General features: G+C 43.9%; 1 protein-coding gene across 4 annotated transcripts in view; it reads right to left on the bottom strand.

Annotated features, from left to right (window-relative positions):
• The window catches only part of SEPTIN11 (septin 11), a 109,005-nt gene that overhangs the window by 71,018 nt on the left and 16,741 nt on the right, over positions 1-21,246 (bottom strand). Inside the window, exon 1 of one of the 4 annotated variants that reach the window (XM_084855412.1) lies at positions 10,282-10,443. The exons of the other annotated variants lie outside the window; for them this stretch is intronic. The gene's annotated coding sequence lies outside the window, so the exon portion shown is untranslated. Of the gene's footprint in view, positions 1-10,281; positions 10,444-21,246 lie in introns of those variants that run through there. 4 annotated transcript variants of the gene reach the window in all.

Raw genomic sequence — 21,246 nt, 5'->3', positions numbered from 1 at the left:
TTCGGAAGCTGCAGCTGGTACAGAACGCAGCAGCTCACCTGATCAAAGGCAGCCACCAGCAAGATCACATAACTCCAGTGCTGAAGGAGCTGCACTGGTTACCAGTTGTTTTCTGGACCAAATTCAAGGTGTTGGTTTTGACCTTTAAAACCCTATATAGTTCCGGCCTAGCCTATCTCAAGGAATGCCTCCAGCAACACCAGACAGGCCACTTAATAAGATCAGCCTTGGATGGCCTTCTCTCTGTCCCATCAGCCAGGACAGCTAGACTGGTGAGGACCAGGGAGAGGGCCTTCTCTGTGGTGGCCCCCACTCCGTGGAATTCCCTCCCTAGGAAACTCTACCATGCCCCCTCTTTAATGAGCTTCTGCCATGCATTAAAAACGTGGTTGTTCAGGCAGGCATTTGGTGTGGGTTAGGGTATTTTTAGAAATATGATGTTTTTAATGTAGAATTTTATTGTTTTAAACTGTTTCTATTATTGTACATCACCCAGAGTGGCTGGGTGACCAGCCAGATGGGCGATTAATAAATTTAATTAATAAATAAAGTGACCAGAAGCAAATGAGGAAGGATCTTCTTTCATGGTTATGTAAAAGAGAGAATTTTGGAAGCTGCAGCTTGTTGTATAGGGCCAAGAAAAGCTGCACTGTGTAAAATTCCCTCCTCTCCTAAGAGTCCTGTCCTCCTTTGCATCTGACCACCCTCTGAGCAATTACGCCACCCATGCTGCTGTGAGCCTACCTGACACTGGCTGCAAGCCCAGCATGATGGAATCAAGTTTTGTGACCTAAGAGGAATGTTTGCTCTTAGTGGGCTGGGCTACACTGAGAGACAGCCGGCCCGCACCCAATTACATCAGCAAACTCCAGGCCACACATAGTGGACAAAGTTTTGCTGATGGAACCCACCCACTCTTCAGCAGACTCTGGCATGTTTTGTAGTGCAACTGACACAAGAGCTGGAAGCAATAGCATACAGTTTTTCCGTGGTTTAACAGGCTCTACGCACACACGCACACACAAACACACACAAGATCTGTCAAGACCTCTTCACATTCCTATTCACCACGAGCTTCAAATTTCACTACTTCCAAGAAGCAAGGTGATTTGGACATCTTAAGTCATTCAACTCTTAAAAAAAAAATTAAGCTGCATTAACAATTTCTGCTTACAGGGCTCTCCAAGGACTTTTCATGCCAGAATAAATAAATTCTCATTTTGTAAAAGCAAAAGGAAGTTTTAAAAATATTTCTACCCTGCACTAACAGGCATTAATGTATCCAAATTCTGACATACATATAAATATATGAAAGCCAAACATATTAAAAGGCAAGAAGTTTATGCAATTTGCCATCTCCTTTTATACAGAGGCAGTAAATTCATGGCTGATGTGGAATTAGAACTCAGGCTTAAGTCAAGAATTTTTATCTCCTGCACCTTGTAAAAAATGTGATGTATTATGATTTCACTGTAGTTTCTTATTCTTTCAATCACACCCCTGTTGCATTTCAAAATCCTTGTTTTGCATCCATAAAGCTGTAGTTTTCAACACATCTTAATTCGGGAGTAATGCTACTGAATTAAATGGGACCATTCTAGAGAAAATGGCTTACAGACTGCAGCCATAAATAAACACCCACACAACACACCCTGGAACTCTGATTCTAAAAAGTGCTTATTGGCCCATGCAACCATGCCTTGAATTGTTACACACTGCAGCATACAGACTACCTTCTAGTAGGTGACCTCAAGTGACAAGAACATGAGAAGCTTTAAAACAGCTACTAACTGTACTGGTCTGAAAATGTCAAAAACTAGAGAAAGTTGGCAACGGCATTTTGCCCAACAGCTATGTAGTTAATGAAACACTGTACATGGCCAAAGCAGCAATAAAAGCCCAAACTACATTGCAATGTTATTTTTCAGTATCTTGCAAAGAAAACCAAGTCCTATGTATTCTGCACCCTGTGCATAATGTATTATAAGGGTGCTCTTCAAAAAAAAAAAAAGCCCCAGAGACTATCATCAGACAAAAGGAAGGCTTGAAATACACTTGGAAAACAAAAACAAAGGGGAGGGAGCTCAGAGAGGCATGGAAGGAGAGTCTGCCAAGGAGCAGGCTAGGTGGTTACATTGGTAGGCAGACTTGGGGTACATTATGCCCAAGGCTGAACTGGAGCAGAATTCCTTCCCTGCTTGGAAAAATATATCCAGACATTCATTCATTTTTTTTCTCCCTCTCCCCGCTACCCCCCCCTCTCACACACACGCACGCACACACCTGGATTGCAGCTACAGTTACACAGTAAACAGGGCCCACTGCGCACCACAGATACACCATGGATTTTATAAAAACACAGGCTGCATGCAACGCAGTCTTGCAAAACAGAATAGTAATTTCAATCTATTAAAGGTCAAAGGATACACAAATCAGATCGATGTGAAATCATGCTATAAATTCATTTCATAAGGCCAGAGGATAAGTATATTCAAATGTAATCCAGTCACAGTAATGCTGTAACTGGAGGATTCTTCGAGAAGATGTATCCCAGGAGCCATTCATTCCAATGAAGTCGATCAAGAGGATACAAGTTCAGACTGAAGCTTCTCCTTTTGTATTACTGAACTTGTCAGGGGCAATCTCTCTCACCTTGCTGTGTAGCCTGCCGGTAGATAGAACAGAGAAGTGGGAGCTGCTGCTGTTAGGGTCCATACTTCCACATCCAGGCAGAGAGCAGCATCCAGGTTTCCCCCCTATACACTCCCCAGAAAACAGCTGCCATGCTGAAAGCATTGTTATAATACAGGACTAGCAACCTTGATCACTGCAAATGGGTGACCAGGTTTTGTAGTGCTGATTGCTTGCTAATGGTCAGAGATGATTCCTTTAACATCCTTCAGTGGAAGTTAATGGTTGTTGTTGTTGTTCAGTCGTGTCCGACTCTTCGTGACCCCATGGACCATAGCACGCCAGGCCTTCCTGTCCTGCGCTCTTTCCCGGAGCGTGCTCAAGTTCATATTCATTGCATCCGTGATGCTATCTAGCCATCTCATCCTCTGCCGTCCCCTTCTCCTTTTGCCTTCAGTCTTTCCCAGCATCAGGGTCTTTTCCAGGGAGTTTTCTCTTCGCATTAGGTGGCCAAAATATTGGAGCTTCAGCTTCAGTATCTGTCCTTCCAATGAGCACTCAGGGTTGATTTCCTTTAGGATGGACTGATTTGACCTCCTTGCAGTCCAGGGGACTCGTAAGAGTCTTCTCCAGCACCACAGTTCGAAAGCATCAATTCTTCGGCGCTCAGCCTTCCTTATAGTCCAGCTCTCACAGCCATACATTACTACTGGGAAAACCATAGCTTTGATTAGACGGACCTTTGTCGGCAAGGTGATGTCTCTGCTTCTTGCTATGCTGTCTAGGTTGGCCATAGCTTTCCTCCCAAGGAGCAAGCAAGCGTCTTTTAATTTCATGGCTACAGTCACCGTCTGCGGTGATCTTGGAGCCCAAGAAAGTAAAATCTGTCACTGCTTCCATTTCTTCCCCTTCTATATGCCAGGAAGTGATGGGGCCAGATGCCATGATCTTAGTTTTTGTAATGTTGAGTTTCAAACCAGCTTTTGCACTCTCCTCTTTCACCCTCAACAAGAGGCTCTTGAGATCCTCTTCGCTTTCTGCCATTAGGGTGGTATCGTCTGCATATCGGAGGTTGTTGATAATTCTCCCGGCAATCTTAATTCCGACCTCTGATTCATCCAACCCGGCATTTCTCATGATGTACTCTGCATATAAGTTAAATAAGCAGGGTGACAATATGCAGCCTTGTCGTACTCCTTTCCCAATTATGAACCAATCGGTTGTTCCATCTCTGGTTCTTACTGTTGCTTCTTGACCCTCGTACAGGTTTCTCAGGAGACAGGTAAGGTGGTCTGGTACTCCCATCACTTTAAGAATTTGCCACACTTTGTTGTGATCCACACAATCAAAGGCTTTAGCGTAGTCAATGAAGCAGAAATAGACGTTTTTCTGGAATTCTCTTGCTTTCTCCATGATGCAGCGAATGTTGGCGATTTGATCTCTAGTTCCTCTGCCTCTTCGAAACCCAGCTTGTACTTCCGGTAGTTCTCGGTTCGCATACTGCTGAAGCCTAGCTTGTAGGATTTTGAGCATCACCTTGCTGGCATGTGAAATGAGCGCAATGGTGCGGTAGTTTGAACACTCTTTGGCGTTGCCCTTCTTTGGAATTGGAATGTAAACTGACCTTTTCCAGTCTTGTGGCCACTGTTGAGTGTTCCAGATTTGTTGGCATATTGAATGCAGCACTTTAACAGCATCATCTTTTAGGATTTTAAATAGCTCGGCTGGAATACTGTCATCTCCGCTAGCTTTGTTGTTACTAATGCTTCCTAAGGCCCACTTGACTTCACTCTCTAGGATGTCCGGCTCAAGTTCAGTGACCGCACTATCATGGCTATCAGGGACATTCAGATCTTTCCTGTATAGTTCTTCTGTGTATTCTTGCCACCTCTTCTTAATCTCATCTGCTTCTGTTAGGTCCCTGCCTTCTTTGTCCTTTATCATGCCCGTCTTTGCACAAAACGTTCCCTTGAGATCTCCAATTTTCTTGAAGAGATCTCTAGTCTTTCCCATTCTGTTGTTTTCCTCGATTTCTTTGCATTGTTCATTTAAGAAGGCCTTCTTGTCTCTCCTTGCTATTCTCTGGAACTCTGCATTCAGTTGGGTATATCTTCCCCTTTCTCCCTTGCTTTTCGCTTCCCTTCTTTCGTGAGCTACTTGTAAAGCCTCATCAGACAGCCACTTGGCTTTCTTGCATTTCTTTTTCTTTGGGACGGATTTCGTTGCTGCCTCCTGAACAATGATACGGACCTCCGTCCATAGTTCCTCAGGCACTCTGTCTATCAGGTCTAATCCCTGAAATCTATTCCTCACCTCCACTGTATATTCATCAGGGATATGATTTAGGTCATACCTGAACGGTTTACTGGTTTTCCCGACGTTCTTCAATTTAAGCCGAAATTTTGCAAGAAGCAGCTCATGATCTGAGCCACAGTCAGCTCCAGGTCTTGTTTTTACTGACTGTATGGAGCTTCTCCATCTTTGGCTGCAAAGGACATAATCAATCTGATTTCGATATTGACCATCTGGTGACGTCCATGTGTAGAGTCGCCTCTTGTGCTGTTGGAAAAGAGTGTTTGCTATGATCAGCATGTTCTCTTGGCAAAACTCTATTAGCTTTTGTCCTGCTTCATTTTGTACACCAAGGCCATGCCTGCCTGTTATCCCAGTGATTTCTTGACTTCCTACTTTAGCATTCCAATCCCCTATGATGAAGAGGACATCTTTTTTTGGTGTTAGTTCTAGAAGGTGTTGGAGGTCTTCATAGAACCGATCAACCTCCGCTTCTTCGGCCTCAGTGGTTGGGGCATAGACTTGAATTACTGTGATGTTGAATGGTTTGCCTTGGATTCGTACTGAGATCATTCTATCATTTTTAAGATGGTACCCCAGTACTGCTTTTCCCACCCTTTTGTTGACTATGAGTGCTACTCCATTTCTTCTAAGGGATTCTTGCCCACAATAGTAGATATGATGGTCACCTGAATTAAATTCACCCATGCCTGTCCATTTTAGTTCGCTGATTCCCAAGATGTCGATGTTCAATCTTGCCATCTCATGTTTGACCACCTCCAGCTTACCTTGATTCATTGATCTGACATTCCAGGTTCCTAAACAGTATTGTTCTTTACAGCATCGGATTTTCTTTTCACCGCCAGACACATCCACAGCTGAGTGTCCTTTCGGGTTTGGCCCAGCCGCTTCACTCTTTCTGGCGCTACTTGGAAATACCCTCTGCTCTTCCCCAGTAGCATATTGGACACCTTCCGACCTGAGGGGCTCATCTTCCGGCGTCATCTCTTTTAGCCTTGTGATACGTTCCATGGGGTTTTCTTGGCAAGAATACTGGAGTGGGTTGCCATTTCCTTCTCCAGTGGACCACATTTTGTCAGAACTCTCTGCCACGACCTGTCCGTCTTGGGTGGCCCTGCACGGCATAGCTTATGGCTTCACTGAGTTACGCAAGCCCCTTCGCCACAACAAGGCAGTGATCCATGAAGGGGAGTTAATGGTTAGGCGGCCTCATTTAGGAAAAACATTCCCTATCTGCAGAGAGTAAGGATTGTCTGAGACCTGGGCTCTCTAGAAAGATTGTTAACTACATCCCCCAAAATCTGATCCCCCACAAACCTATACCAAAGTTTTGTGCCAATTTGTGCTGTTTTGTGTCACAAAACCAGAGCTTTATGAAACCACCGCATGCATGAAAATGACATTCCCATAAATATGATTGTCATCATCACCACCACTATAAATCTTATAACATAATAACGCCACAAGATGTTTTGTTGATTTTGCTACCACAGACTAACAAGGCTCCCCCGCTGGATCTCCTATAAAGATATTGACGTCGTTTTCACTACACAACAGGCCACTGTGGCTTAACTTACCTGTGAGGTCTGTCATGTTGTGCTGGGACCTTGCCATGGCTTGTCATGTCAGATGAACCCAGGCAGCAGGGGTTGCTTGAGGGTTAGATAACCCACAAATAACTCATAGCGTATTTGACCTGCCACCTGGGTTGGCACAACATGGCAGGCCGAGCGCCCACGGACGCCCAACACATCATGACAGCCCCCAAGGGTAAGTTGATCTACGGTGTGCTGTCGTGTTGTGAGAACCAAGCCAGTTTGGCAGAGGTTTGGAAGGAATACCAGATTTGGGATTTTGTACTTAACACTCCTCTCTGCAGAAGTGGGAGGAAGAAGGTAGTTTGCCCTTTGAGAGCCAAAGAGAACATGCAAGCTGTGGGGTAGCTGAAGCTAACCCTGAAGCAGAAGCATCCCTGGGGTGCAGCTGTTGTCTTTGGGGACCTGATGAGCAGCATTAGCAGCTGTGTGGATTGCTTATTACTTATTACTAATTAATTAAAGGGTGCACTCCTATGCATGTTTAGACAGAAAAAAGTCCTACAACTCCCAGCATTCCCATGCCAACCATGAGAGCAGGGGAATGCTGGGAGTTGTAGGACTTTTTTTCTGTCTAAACATGCATAGGATTGCACCCTGCATTTCTTAGAAGCCTTTCTCATAAGAAAAGACTCGAGGCAACTTACAACAGAATTAAAACACAGAAAATTTTGAACAGCAGCAACAATTATCCATTAAAATACAACCACCCCATAAAAGTGCTTTTGTCTCCACTGATGTTTTGCCTAGTGAATTCCAACACACCCCAGCTGAAGACCAAACTAGGGCTGAATCTACACATAGCAGTTACACCATTATCATACTGTTACCATAGATATTGGTACACATGACACCAATGGGCACCAATGGTTATGATAACTATTGGTGCCCATAGTTGTGGTTGGCCATCGAGTCCAACCCCAACTAACGGGGTTGGACTTGATGGCCTTGTAGGCCCCTTCCAACTCTACTATTCTATTCTATGATTCTATAACTGTATGATAACAGTCTAACTGCTATGTGTAGATTCAGCCTAGGTGTGACATTAAATGCATTAATGCAATTAACCTGCTTTTGGGGGGGGTATGTATATAGCAGGTTCAGAAGTTCAACTCTTTCTCTCCCACCACTGCCATCAAGTGAAGCCTCCATTGACATATAAATAGGAGCTTTAGGGTGCAATCCTATGCATGCTTAGACAGAAAAATGTCCTACAACTCCTAGCTTCCCTCAGCCAGCCATGCTGGCTGGATAATGCTGGGAGTTGTAGGCCTCTTCTCTGTCTAAACATGCATAAGATTGTGTCCTTAGAGAGTCTATCTCTGTAGTGATCCTAGCAGGGAGAGAAAGAGTTAACCCTCCTCTTCCCCAACCCCCACAGTCCAGAGGCTGCTCAGGCTTCTCCACAGCTGCTACTCACATAATAAGTAACAGCACACATTTATTGCTACTATTTTATTTATTACACTTATATGCCACCTTCCCACCCCTCCCACCCTCCTAGGAGGTCTTGCTTTGCATGCAGAAAGTCCCAGATACCATGTCTGGCATCTCCAAGTAGGGCTGGAAAAATCCCTGCCCAGTGAGCCCCATGGCCAAATGAGGAAATGAGGGTCTCCAGTCCCTCTCCAACCCCACACTGGTTGTTAATTGCATTCACACATTTAATCTCAAGTCTCCTGTAGCACTGCACCTGTACAGCTCAACATCCTCTCTTATCATTAAATGTAGTACTTGAATTTTTAAAGACTAAAAAAAGTGAAAGAAAGTACACAGTTAGGTGCTATATTCTATATTTTGGAGCAAGAAAAGAGAACTTTTTTCTTAAGAGTAGTACACGAGCCAGTTTTTAAAGTGGGAACTACATTGTTTAGTTCTCCTGGATTTACTCTTCAAGTTTTCTGGATGACTTGGTTTAGAAGAAAACATGTGGTTTTGTCAGTGTTTAAAATTATTGTTATTATTAGATTAGGAAAAAAGGCTACAGAACACAAAATGTAGATAGATACTTGCATACTGTCCCAGACACTCACAATTCATTCCATAACAAATTGCATGATTTGGCCGGTTTACTTCCTCCAAATAGCCATTTTTAAATATACTCTGCTCCCACAATAATTTAATTACACTTTCTGGAAATGTTATTCCTATAGCTAGGGTTTACCAGATCCTCACCTAGAAACAGGGATTGTACCTTTCATTGCTCCAAGGCTTTCACCTTGTGAAAGGTGACAACCACTATACTTTTCACCTGTTCTTTCACTGGTCTGCTTGCCCACCTCCTTGCCTGCCAGCTGCAAGGCAAAATTGAGAATCTGAAGGCCACATCTGCCAGGGGAGAAGGTTGGACATTAGAGGATCAAGGACCAGCCACCGCAACCTGTCCCAATACCTCAGCGTAGCCTTCCCTAACCTGGCGCCCTCCTGATGAGTTGGATCACCTAGCCAGCATGGCCACACAGCTGGAGGCCACCCAGCTGAAAAAGCCTGCCTCAGAGTATGTAAAGCTACAGTCACTGCTTCCAGGTAAGGACCCGACAACTCTGTGTGTATTGAAACAAACTTGGGGGGGACCCCCAACCATGGGTTTTGGCAGTTTTTTTTATGGCCCAATATGGCTTACTTAACTTGAGCACGCTCCGGGAGAGAGCGCTGGACAGGAAGGCCTGGCGTGCTATGGTCCATGGGGTCACGAAGAGTCGGACACGACTGACCGACTGAAGAACAACAACAACAATGGCTTACTTAGCTTTATGTTGAATCTTAAACTAATTTTTCGCTGACATTAGTAGTATTCAAATAAAAACCCCTCAGACGCACCACTGAAAGAGCCACTGGTCAGCCATACATTCAGCAACTGTGAGAAAGGATCCAATGCACATACTGATGAATGCATGTAGAGCTCCACAGCGCACTGAAAGAAAGTACAGTGGAGGGGGTCAAGTGAACCTCCTTAATGCTAGATGCCAATCCTGCATGTACTCAAGTTAAGCAAACAAGGGCACAATCCTATGCATGTTTAGACAGAGAAAAGGCCTACAACTCCCAGCACTCCCCAGCCAGCAAGGGGAATCCTGGCTGGGGAATGCTGGGAGTTGTAGGCCTTTTCTCTGTCTAAACATGCATAGGATTGCGCCCTAAGACAGAGCCAGTAGCCCACTGCTGACAGCATATATGTGCTAGGTAAACGATCCAAGGAATCAGGGCTATGCAAAAAATAGAAGAAAGCCAGTATGCCCATCTACTCCAATTCCTTATCTCAGATTTAAAAAAGAAGAGAATGCCACTTCAGGTTGCCATGACAGTGGAACCCTTTCCTTCCTTTCAGAACAGTGGCAGCATCTCCCACCTGGGTCTAGACTTGCCTCAAGGTATGTCTGTGCTGCTACAACTGACAGAAGTTTGAAAGAGTTAGATAAACAAGCAATGCTTGGTCAGTGCTGGTCTTCTCTGGAAGCTGCAACCAAAAAGAAAAACTTGCATGCATGTAGCTGAGTTGAAGGTGGCCATGCAGGGACCCACTGTCTGGTTGACGTTCTGCCACAGAGCCTCCTTTGTTATAAGGGCCTCCTCCTCAACATTTGCACATAAGTACTCAAAGCAGTTTACATTATAAAATAGCAATTTCAAAACATTACCAAAAAACCACCTAACAGATTAAAACTTTTAAAAGGACTGGAGTACCAGCATCAGCAAAATAAAATAAAACATCAATTGCCAGAGTAAGATTGTTTTCACTCACATGTGAAGACAACAAATGGACCTCCCAGGGAGTGATCCAAATTCTGCAACCACCACTGAGAAGGCCCTGCTCCTGGTAAATGACAGTTGGACATCCTTACAGGAAGGTACTTGGAGCATGGCCTCACTGGTGTGCTCTCAAAGATATAGCTGGGCTGGGTTCCTACAATGGATAACCACTGAGTAACTAGAATTTTATTTATTACATAAATAAATTTATTTTATTTTTTTGCAACCTTCTCCCTTCCCTAAAGCAACAAATCCTCTCCCAAATTCATCTCTTCTGATGCCCCATTTAAGAAAGTGAGCAGGTATAATCAAGTCCCAAGTATGAACATAAGGTTTAGCAGTGGAATAGGACTGCCATCATAAGCAACACACTTATTACATACAGAGATACACACACCCTTTTTTGAGCTGTGTTCCCAGAATACTGTCACAAGAAAATTCCAAAATCCACATCAGGTAATATATTTATTAACAAAATTCAGAGGTCACAAAATAGTATGCAAGCTTTTGAGTTCTCCAGAACTCTTCATCAGGCAAGAGAGTAAACAAAGCAAGGAGGGAGGGGGAAAGGGAAAAGTGACTGGTATTGAAACCATGTAATCTGCATTTAGACACAGTCGGAAGATGGAATGTGGGAGGAGGCTGCAGTCATTCAAATTAGGCTCTAGGAGGGCCTGTGATGGTTTAAGGTTGCACCTAGGAGTGTCCATAGGACTCCTGAGATGAAGAAACACACCAACAATAGGCAAGCCCTCATTTTTGAAATGATAAAAGCCAGCTGTTACTTGGAAGTGTCTCCATCCATAGGTGAAGCACACTAGTTCCTTGGTAGGGAGATAACAGAAGGTGAGAGGAAGTAGATAGTTTTTATATTAACAAAGATGGAAATAATTTATATGGCGTCATGGGAAGCATGGTCTACGAAGGGAGTGGCTACAACAGCACTCTTTTCTACGTACCCTGCTGGAGATGCCTCTCCAACCTTTAACCTGAAACTACCAAAGATTCCACAGTCTGCTAGTTGCTGATTTGCTCTTAAAGTTCTGAAGTTTTCTCCTCTCCCTTCCCCCACCCTGGGCCAGGCCACCAACGTTTATCCGAAATCTGCCTTTCAATGCTTTGAAACCCACTGTTTCTCCTTGGTTAGTGTCTTGTCATATACAAGGAGCAAGGCTAAATCAGAAGTTAATTCTAATTGGTTCCACAGGACTTACGTCAGCTTAGTTCTTAAGCCAGTAGTACAGCATAGTACAACAAAAGGATTAGAGTACTGTCTAGCAAAATATATATATGCGTGGCAAGGTTCCCACTGTGTCTTGGAGCTGGAACGTTCTCTAAATAAGCACTAGGCAGTTACTTCAACTGAGGTGAGCAGGAGGATGGGGGGGGGGATTTTAAATAGCAGATTTGGTTTCCTGGAGATGGGCTGCTGTACCTTTTTTTTGGCCAAGGACTAAGGCAGTAAACAAGCTCACTCACTCATTGGCAGTCTCTTTGCGCCATCAGCATGGGTCCTGGAAGGTATTTGATTATTTGAGGGGGGAAACAGTTTGATTTCATCTTTCTTTTCAAGCTTCCTTTTGGATTTGCAACAACCATGGGATTGAATTGCTGCTTTTTAAAAAGGAGGCTTGTGGCCAAAGACTCAGACCTTTGTTGGAATAGTCCCAAGATTCAGTAGGGGAGCAAACCCAGGAGTCTTCAATCTTAGGATGGGATTCAACTCATACTGTGTTCAATCAAAAGCTTTTTATGTATGTATGTATGTATGCAGAACTGGTTTCCAGAACAGGAAGTCCTCCATTTTTGGCCTAGATACCAACATGGCTGCAATTTCACTGTGAACCATGAAGTCCATCTAGGTATGGCTGCATGCATATCACAACTGCACTGTGAAATTATCATTGGCACAGAATTCAGTGCACTAAGAGTCTCAGTTTGCTTGCTCTTTCTTCCTTCCTTTCTTTCTTTCTTTCTTTCTTTCAAAACCAAGTTTCTAACCCTTATGATTCTGAAGACAGGAATGTGATGTGAATTCCCAGTAAGGTTGCAGACACACAGTAGACAGGGGTGACAGAGAGACTGGGCAAGGTTTTCTAGTGATCACACCTTCACATCCTGCATAGCTCTTTGCCTCTTCCCTTGACTAGCAGAACCAACAGAAACTAAGCAATGCATGCAAATTTGCCTGATTTGCATATTTTTTACAGGATGTAGAATCTAGATTATCTAGCCACAGAATTTTAAAACAGAGATTATGCACAATACTCATCTCAGGAATCTATCCAGAGCATTGCTTCCTACACACTTGAATGCTGGTGCACCAAAAAGAGTTCAAGGACAACAATGTCTTTGCACAGAGAAAGCACATTCATAACTAAATTGTTGTGTGGGATCCAGACATCATATCTGTTGCTGACGTTCTGCATTTTCCCAACACTCAAATGGTTATACTGGCTTTTGTTGGGAAAATGCAGTTTCCCCACCAAACAACACTTCCAAAACTACTCAAACTACACAATACATGAAATACATAGTGTATAACTGACCCGCTTTGTTTTTTACTCACAAGTAAGCATGCAAGGCCCTGATCTGGATCAAGACCACCAAGCACAGATAGAGGTGGTTTAAACCTTCCCCAGATGCTTTCCCCCAAAATTTAAAACCACCACTACCAGAAGCTTAAAGGGGGGGGGGGGTGAAAACAAGCAGTGGCAGGAGGTTTAAAGCTCCATTATTTGTGCATGGTGGTCCTGACCCAGACTGGGGCTGCACAGATTAACTCATAAGTAAAAAACAGAGAGGGTCAGGTGCATGCTACATATTTAATGCCTTGTATTGACCCTGAGTGAGGCCAAGGAACATGGAACTTTTTCCCTAAGAGGGATTCTGTAGGTCATAAACAAGTTGCTCCTAGAACATGCAACTCATAGCTCTGTCCCTCTCCTGAGCCACCTCTGATCTCCTGCCTGATATGCAACCCCCTGCCCCAATTAGAATAGATGGGAGGAGGTGGAAGAGGCCTGGGAAAAAAACACCAGCACCAAGAATAAACTGCAGGAACAGCATTTAAAAAGAAAAGCTGAACACAGCCCCCAAACCTTTCAAGTGTGTAAGCCATGCTACATTGCTTAGGAAAGCAGACAGCGCTTGAAAGCTTTGGGGTTTGCACTTCTGGATGACCCGAAATCTAAAGCACGAGGATTCAGCAGACAGAGGCCAAGATCTGAAGCAATACTTTAAGCATGTTGAGTGCAATTTTTAATTTCTTTTTTTTATCCCCTTTGAAGAACAGTCCACTATGTCATGGCCCAAACTGCTGTTGGAGCTTCCCTCCATTTCAAAAGTACTTGGCCATGTGACTTCAGAGGTGAAAGCAGGAACTGCTGTTGTACAAAATAAAGGTCCAAATCCCCCTTTGGTGCATTTGATTAGTTGTGCACTCCTCGGTAGCATGCCACATTGGGTACCTTGAGAAGGAAATAACCTTCCATTGCACATTCGTAGGATGACAGCTGCCATGCATGGACCAATCAGTCTCTCAGTGATTCTAATACCTGGGCCGCGCACTGCTGTGCATGCAGCAGCCACGCACCTGAGTAGTGTTCAAATAGCAGTCCCAGGGCATCTGCTGCCTTCTCCCAAGGACCTCTGTGAATGACACCAAAGCTCCTGAGTGACACTCAGTAGCAGAAGCTGGTCATCCACCAGCAAACTGCCCTATGAACCACTGGGAATAGATGGAAGAGGAAAAAGAAAAACGAAAGGCATGTGAAATCTCATTCGGATATGAAATTAATACAGAATTACACATCAGCCTTGAAGTCCTCCCAAAGGATAGTTACGATAAGCCGCTCTAATAAACCAATTCTGCCCATCTTTAGACTGCCAGAGTATAATACACTATTGACTTTACACTATTTACAATGTACATTAATTGTAGGAGTGCGCCTGGTGGTGGAAATTAAGGAGATGCAGATCTTACCGGTGCCCACATGGAACTGCAACAACAAAGGAAGCGGCTTTATACTGAGTCAAACCACTGGTCCGTCTTACCCAGTACTGCCGACACTGACTCTCCAGAGTTTCAGGCAGAAGTTTTTCCAGGCCTACCTCGAGATGCTAGGGACTGAACCTGGGACCTTATGCATGCAGAACCTGTGTTCCACCACTGAGCTACGGCCCCTCCTTCAACTAAGGTTTCAAGGCTTACTAGGGCATAAATCCTTCTGAACTCAGTGAGATCTACTTCTAAGCAAACATATTTAAGATCATGCTGATTCTTATTCACCAGAACACAGAAGAGTGCAATATGGGCAGGGGGGTGCACACAAGCCCACCCTCAACATCCCAGCACATGCAGACTTCCTCTTCAGACCTTTGTACATGCAATGATTCGATCTGAAGAGGATTTCTAAGAGCATTCAGCTAGATGCACTTCAAGGCCTTCAAGCAACTGGGAACCCTGATAAGCACCAACTGTGCCAGGCAGGGACATTAGGGGCAGGGCTTGCATGCACCCCCTCCTCCTCCCACTTAACCCTCTCATGTTCAGGTGAAATGCTTGAATAGGGTTTCTACTTCTTTGAGAAATCAGCCAATAAAATCTGCATGTGTTATGTCTTAACCTAGGTTCTTAGATGCAGCTGAAGGAAAGAAAAAGCAAATCGGGTCCCATGCTACCAAAAAATGCCAATTATTTTTATATATATACCAGCTGCTTACTCCAGAATGATGGGTAATTCTACACCCGCAGTTGTCAAGATATCTGCAGAAAACTCCTGTTCTGTATCAACTGCCATATGAAAGTGACATGTATTCAATATTAATGAGACTGATGAAGCACAGTGAGGCTAAGCTTGAAGCTTATCATATAAGACACTCAGTGGCAAAAAAATAAAAAATACATTATTTAACATGCAAAATGTTACCAGTTCTCTTGATTCAATATTGCATACAATATTTTGGAAATGTTCTTGCAAGAATATATAAACAAAGAAAAGGCTTAAGAATGCCAACTTCCAAAACTGCTTATCTTTTGTGAGGGGAGGAGGTAGCAATGAATTTAGTGTTCTCCATTTGAGCCATTTTAGGAACAGTTTCCAACATTACATGGCTGAAGACTTATTTCCAGGGCCGGTCCTCCCATTAGACAAGATGAAGGACTTGCTCAGGCAGCAGATTCCAGGGAGTGGCAGAATGAGCCCCCACCACCCCACTTCCACCCACCATCTGCCTGTTGCCATCTTCCTTCCTGGTGACAGGGAGCTTGCCCACAGTGTCACAAGATTTCGGCCAGGGCTCACAAGACTTCGGGCAAGCTCCCTGCAGCCGGGAAAGAAGGCAGTGGCATGGCGAGCGGGCAGCAGTGTGGTAGGCGGGCGGCGACGTCTTGCCTCAGGCAGAAAGATAGGTTGGGCCAGGCCTGCCTCATTTCTTTTGTGATTTTCTAATGGGTAAGTTAAGAAAGCTCTAGAAGTGTTTAGATGAGTCTCATATTAGCATGTTTAAAAAACCATGAGAAGTATTAACTGGGGTTTTCAATCCATTATTTTACCTGACATCTAGATCTTTTTTAAATGATACAAAACGTCTTACATCATTTAAACTTAAGGACTGACAAATTTATTATTTTCATGGACTAGAGTCCATTTCACAGATGCAGTAAGTGTTACCCACAGTTGGTAAGAAAATTACACATACATACACGCATACACACGCACACTTTTTAAAAAAATGTGAACAGTGGGGTCAAATGGCAATGAAATGCAAAATATAGTCTGTGACAATTCAGCTAAAGCTTAATCATATGCGAGATAAGCATAAGCAAAATAGCAGTAATTGGTGATAACAGAATCATCCTATCATTGCTAAGTTAACAACTGTAAGGAAAAGGAAACTTATTGCACTTCTTGATAAATTCTAAGGGCCAAAGTACACATTACTTTAAAGACATAGCTAGCAGCTACTTTTTTATTCTAGAGTAAGTGCAGCATCCTCAATCTGGATTGGGATCCCAGCACTGAGGGTAGGTAACCTATATCCCCCCACCCACTGTAATCCCAATCCACCCCCCACACTTGTAATATACAGTCAGGGCCAGAAATATTGGAACAACGATAACTGTTTTGGCAGTTGACCTCTGTATACCAACACATTGAAGCTGGAAGGAAACACACCCAGATGGGAGCAAAGTCAGGACTTTCAGCTGTAATTCAAGGGGCTTGACGAAAGTGGGGCACTAACCATTCAGGAAGGACAGCCAGTGGCATACACACACACCCATCGTTGGGGGCTCATAAGTAATGGAACGAATGGCTGACAAGCAGCTGCGTGGCCACGTGAGGCCTGTTTCCTGGGTACCCCATGACCAATCAAGCAGATGAAAGGCCTGGGGATGGTTCTGAGTGTTACATTTGCATTTGGTAGCTGTTCACTGGAACTCCCAACATGAGGTCCAAAGAGGTGTCCATGCGAGTGAAGGAGGCCATCATTAGGCTGAGGAAACAACATAAACCCATCAGAGAGATAGCAAAAACAGTGGGAGTGGCCAACACAACAGTTTGGAACATCCTGAAAAAGAAGGAATTAACTGGCAAGCTCAGCAACAGCAAAAGGCCTGGAAGACCACGGAAGACAACTACAGGGGATGACCACAGAATTCTGCTCAGGGTGAAGAGGAACCCTTTCACAACATCTAGCCAGGTTAAGAACGCTCTTGTAGAGGTAGGCATGTCATTGTCAACATCTACAGTCAAGAGACAGCTTTATGAATGTTAATACAGAGGCTTGACAACAAGGTGCAAACCACTGGTAACACTTAAGAACAGACAGGCTAGATTAGCCTTTGCCAGCAAACACCTAGAACAGCCTGCCCAGTTCTGGAATAAGATTCTTTGGACTGATGAAACCAAGATGAACTTGTACCAGAATGATGGGAAGAGAAAAGTATGGAGAAGGAAAGGAACAGCTCATGATCCAAAGCATACCACATCATCTGTCAAACATGGTGGAGGCAGTGTTATGGCATGGGCATGTATGGCTGCCAATGGCACTGGGTCACTGGTATTTATTGATGATCTGACTGCTGATAAAAGCAGCAGGATGAATTCTGAAGTGCATAGGGCTATACTTTCTGCTCAGATTCAGCCGAATGCTGCCAAACTGATAGGATGCCGCTTCATATTGCAGTTGGATAATGACCCAAATCATACAGCAAAAGCTACCCAAGAGTTTCTGAAGGCAAAGAAGTGGGATGTTCTTCAGTCACCTGATCTCCACCCAATAGAGCATGCTTTTCACTTACTGAAGACAAGACTGAAGGCAGAAAGACCCACAAACAAGCAGCAGCTGAAGGCAGCTGCAGTAAAGGCCTGGCAAAGCATCTCAAGGGAGGAAACTCAGCATTGGGTCATGTGCATGGGTTCCAGACTTCAGGCAGTCATTGACTGCAAAGGATTTTCATCCAGGTATTAAAGGCGATCCTTCAGTTTGAAATGATGTTGCTTTGTTCCATTACTTATGACCCACCAACGATGGGGGGGGGGGTGTATGCCACTGGCTGTCCTTCCTGAATGGTTAGTGCCCCACTTTTGTCCTTGAATTACAGCTGAAAGTCCTGACTTGGCTCCCATCTGGGTGTGTTTCCTTCCAGCTTCAATGTGGTGGTGTACAGAGGCCAACTGCCAAAACAGTTACCCTGGTTCCAATATTTCTGTCCCTGACTGTATGTTGCCAAATGGTAATCCATTTGCTTTAATGGATCACTGCTTGGCAGTATAAACTGCAGGTACAGAACACCCAATCTGGATTACGGCCATGGTGGGGGGAAGGGTTAAAGGCTCCCTACCGCCTTAAACTAGGGTCCTGAACCAAATCAGAGGGTGCTACATTTACTCTAGAGTCGAAAAGTGTGGTAGCTGTCCACTATATCTTTAAAGTAATGTGTGCTTTAGGTCTAATTCAGCAGTTTCACACTGGAGACTCCGTTTAGAAAGACATGCAGTTTGTGAATATGGCACAGTTGTATTTTTGGCCATGCTGAAGCCTGTATGCAGACTCATCAGAAGCTGCTGCATGGGTCTGCTGCCTCCATGTACACCTGGCCAAAAAGACTCAAAGGACCTCAAGGCAGCATACATGGGGTTTCTTCCATTCTAACCTCACAACGATCCTGTGAGGTGGGTTAGGGTGAAAGAGGAGCCTGAGATCACCCAGTAAAGTCCATGGATGTACAGGGACTTCAACCCAAGAATGTCCCATGTCGGACATTCGTTCCATTACTTATGAGCCACCAAGTCATCCTGGCCCAGTTCTAATACTTTAACCCAGAATTCCCCAACGTGGTGCCCTCCAGATGTTTTGGAGTTCAACGCCCATCAGCCCAAGCCAGCATGGTCAATGGCCAGGAATCCTGGGGGTTTTAGTTCCAAACATCTGAAAGGTAATGTGTTGAGAAAGGCTGCTGTAACCATTACATGATACTGCCCTGGGTAAAGTTGTTGAACAGCGTTAGCAATGCACACCCATCTTTGTCGTGGTATCAGTTATGCTTGGAGACATGAGAAACTTTTTACTGATGTAAGGGAGCCTCTCTGTGACAAAATCGGAGGTGCATTTGTGTTAGAACAAATGACCACTGCAGATTAGCACAGGATGTGGTCTGTTCAAAAACAAACAACCTCTCCTCTGCTTCAAACTTGCATTATTGTTTCTGCTACTGTAAGAACACTTTGAAGAAGGCAAAGCTCAAACTGTGGACCCTGAGCTCCATTCAGGTGATCAGCAGAAAGGTTGCGGAAGAATCAGGAATATCTGCTCAGCCCTACATTTGATTTGAAGAATAAAAAACACTGTATTAAGTGATCCACCAAAACCCCACCCACAACTATTTTTATGTGGTTGAAGGGGTGGGAGGAGTTTGGGACCAACTGTAGTACGGGATAGGATGCTGTATGATAATAACACATGTTTAATAAACATGAGAATACCAAAAATCTGCATAGAACACCCGTAGACAATTGTTGGGTTAACTCTGAGTTGTTTAACCCATAAACAACCCAGAGTTCCCAGGATCCGCATGTCACAAAACAACCCAGTTAATTAAAAGTTTTAAATAAATTAAAAGCATAAATGTGTGTGCGACTCACATACTCTGCTTGTCCCCATAGTTCCTGGGTTAAATAATCCAGGAATTGCTGCCATGATGTGAACTGAGTCATAATCTGGAAGCCTGAACCGAAGGACTTCACATCGCAGCACTTTGTACACATCACACTTATACATACGAAAGCACAAGTCATAATACGTAATATAAGAAGTTTCATTGCCACTACAACATAACATTGAGACTCCAATGATTAACAGGTCATTTAAAACATCTCAGCATTTTAAATATAGAATAAAAACATACCCAGTCAATTAATAATACCCAATACCAATAACATCAACACTATACCCACATTAAAGAATCAATTCAGCAGTTCCTATTAGGAGACCTAACAATAAGATAGCAACCAGCAAAAGAAAGGGGGAAAGATAAAACTAACAGAATTGAACTAACCTTAGCAACAGCCTGCAACCCTGCCAGGCCAAACAAGAAGCACAGAGGCAATGTGCCCAATCTCATCTGATCTCAGAAGCTAAGCAGGGTCAGCCCTGGTTAGTACTTGGATGGGAGACCGCCTGGGAATCAGGCTTCCTGCACTGAGCAGGGGGTTGGACTAGATGGTCTTGTAGACCCCTTCCAACTCTATGATTCTGTGATTCTATGTGATTTCCCTATATACAAGCACAGCTACAGTGTCCACCTAAAAGCCCCATTTTAATCCTAGATGAGGGGATCCCAACTTTTGCCCCAGGAAGAGAAAGCTTAACAACTGCAAGGCACTCCAAACAACAGAAGGCAACCTTCTTACCTGGGCAGATTTATTTATTATTTTATAGTATTTTTATGCTGCTCCTCAGCCAAAACGGCTCCCAGAGAAGCTCACATGTACTTAATTAAACAAGACAGTCCCTGCCTGCAAGCTTACAATAGAAAAATACATGATATACAAGGAAAAAGGAAAGGGAAGGGAAGAGGGGGAAAATATTTTTAGCGGAGCTGGTGGAGTGGCTCTGCTCTCCCTCAGCTCAGCCTGCTGGAATGGCTGCTGGTGGTGACAACTGAGAGAGGAGGAGGAGATTTGTTGTTGTTGTTGTTGTTAGCATGGATAGTTCTCTCTATGCTTAGGAACTGGAAACATCTGGGCAAAGTTGTCTGAGTAAGGTCTCAGAAATCTCAATGGGTTTCCCATTCAATCTGGCAATCACCACGCTCCCAATGCTTTTAAGATGCAATCCTATGCATGTTTAGACAGAAAAAATTCCTACAACTCCCAGTATGCCACAGCCAGCATGGCTGGTTGGGGAATCCTGGGAGTTGTAGGACATTTTCTCAGTCTAAACATGTATAGAATTGCGCCCTTCATCTTAATTTTCCAGCTCTTGAGAAAACCATTTTAACTTCACCCAATACTGGGGTGAAAAAATCCTAACAGAAATTATGTTTGTGACGTTTTATTACCACAAACCAGATACCAAAATATTTCAAGGAAGTAAGATGTCCCCAAACAAAACCATGTGTGTGACGTCAGAAGGAGGGCACATAAGTCCGATAATGTCCCAGGAGGACTATGTTATATGTCTACTTCTGTGCCAATTCTGCAAAGAAAAGTGTACCAGGGGTTAGATTTTTGCCCCCACAGACTCAAAAAGGGTTTTTAAAAATACAAACTGAAATAGATTCTGCAGCCAACCAAAAAATTGTCATATTGGAACAGAACAAATTTCTGTCTCTGGTCCAACACTTGACAATAGCCAGCCAGAGACCCCTGAGAAGGTCACAATGGAGATACCCACCTCTGATTTTGTTCTCAGTACATACTGTTTTTGAGAGGTCCCACCCCTAGCTACA

The sequence above is a fragment of the Heloderma suspectum genome, chromosome 5, assembly GCF_057233095.1.
Source record: "Heloderma suspectum isolate Gila_16-S chromosome 5, 16-S_ref, whole genome shotgun sequence".
In the NCBI taxonomy this organism is placed as follows: domain Eukaryota; kingdom Metazoa; phylum Chordata; class Lepidosauria; order Squamata; family Helodermatidae; genus Heloderma; species Heloderma suspectum.
This window is presented reverse-complemented; position numbering and strand designations above follow the sequence as displayed.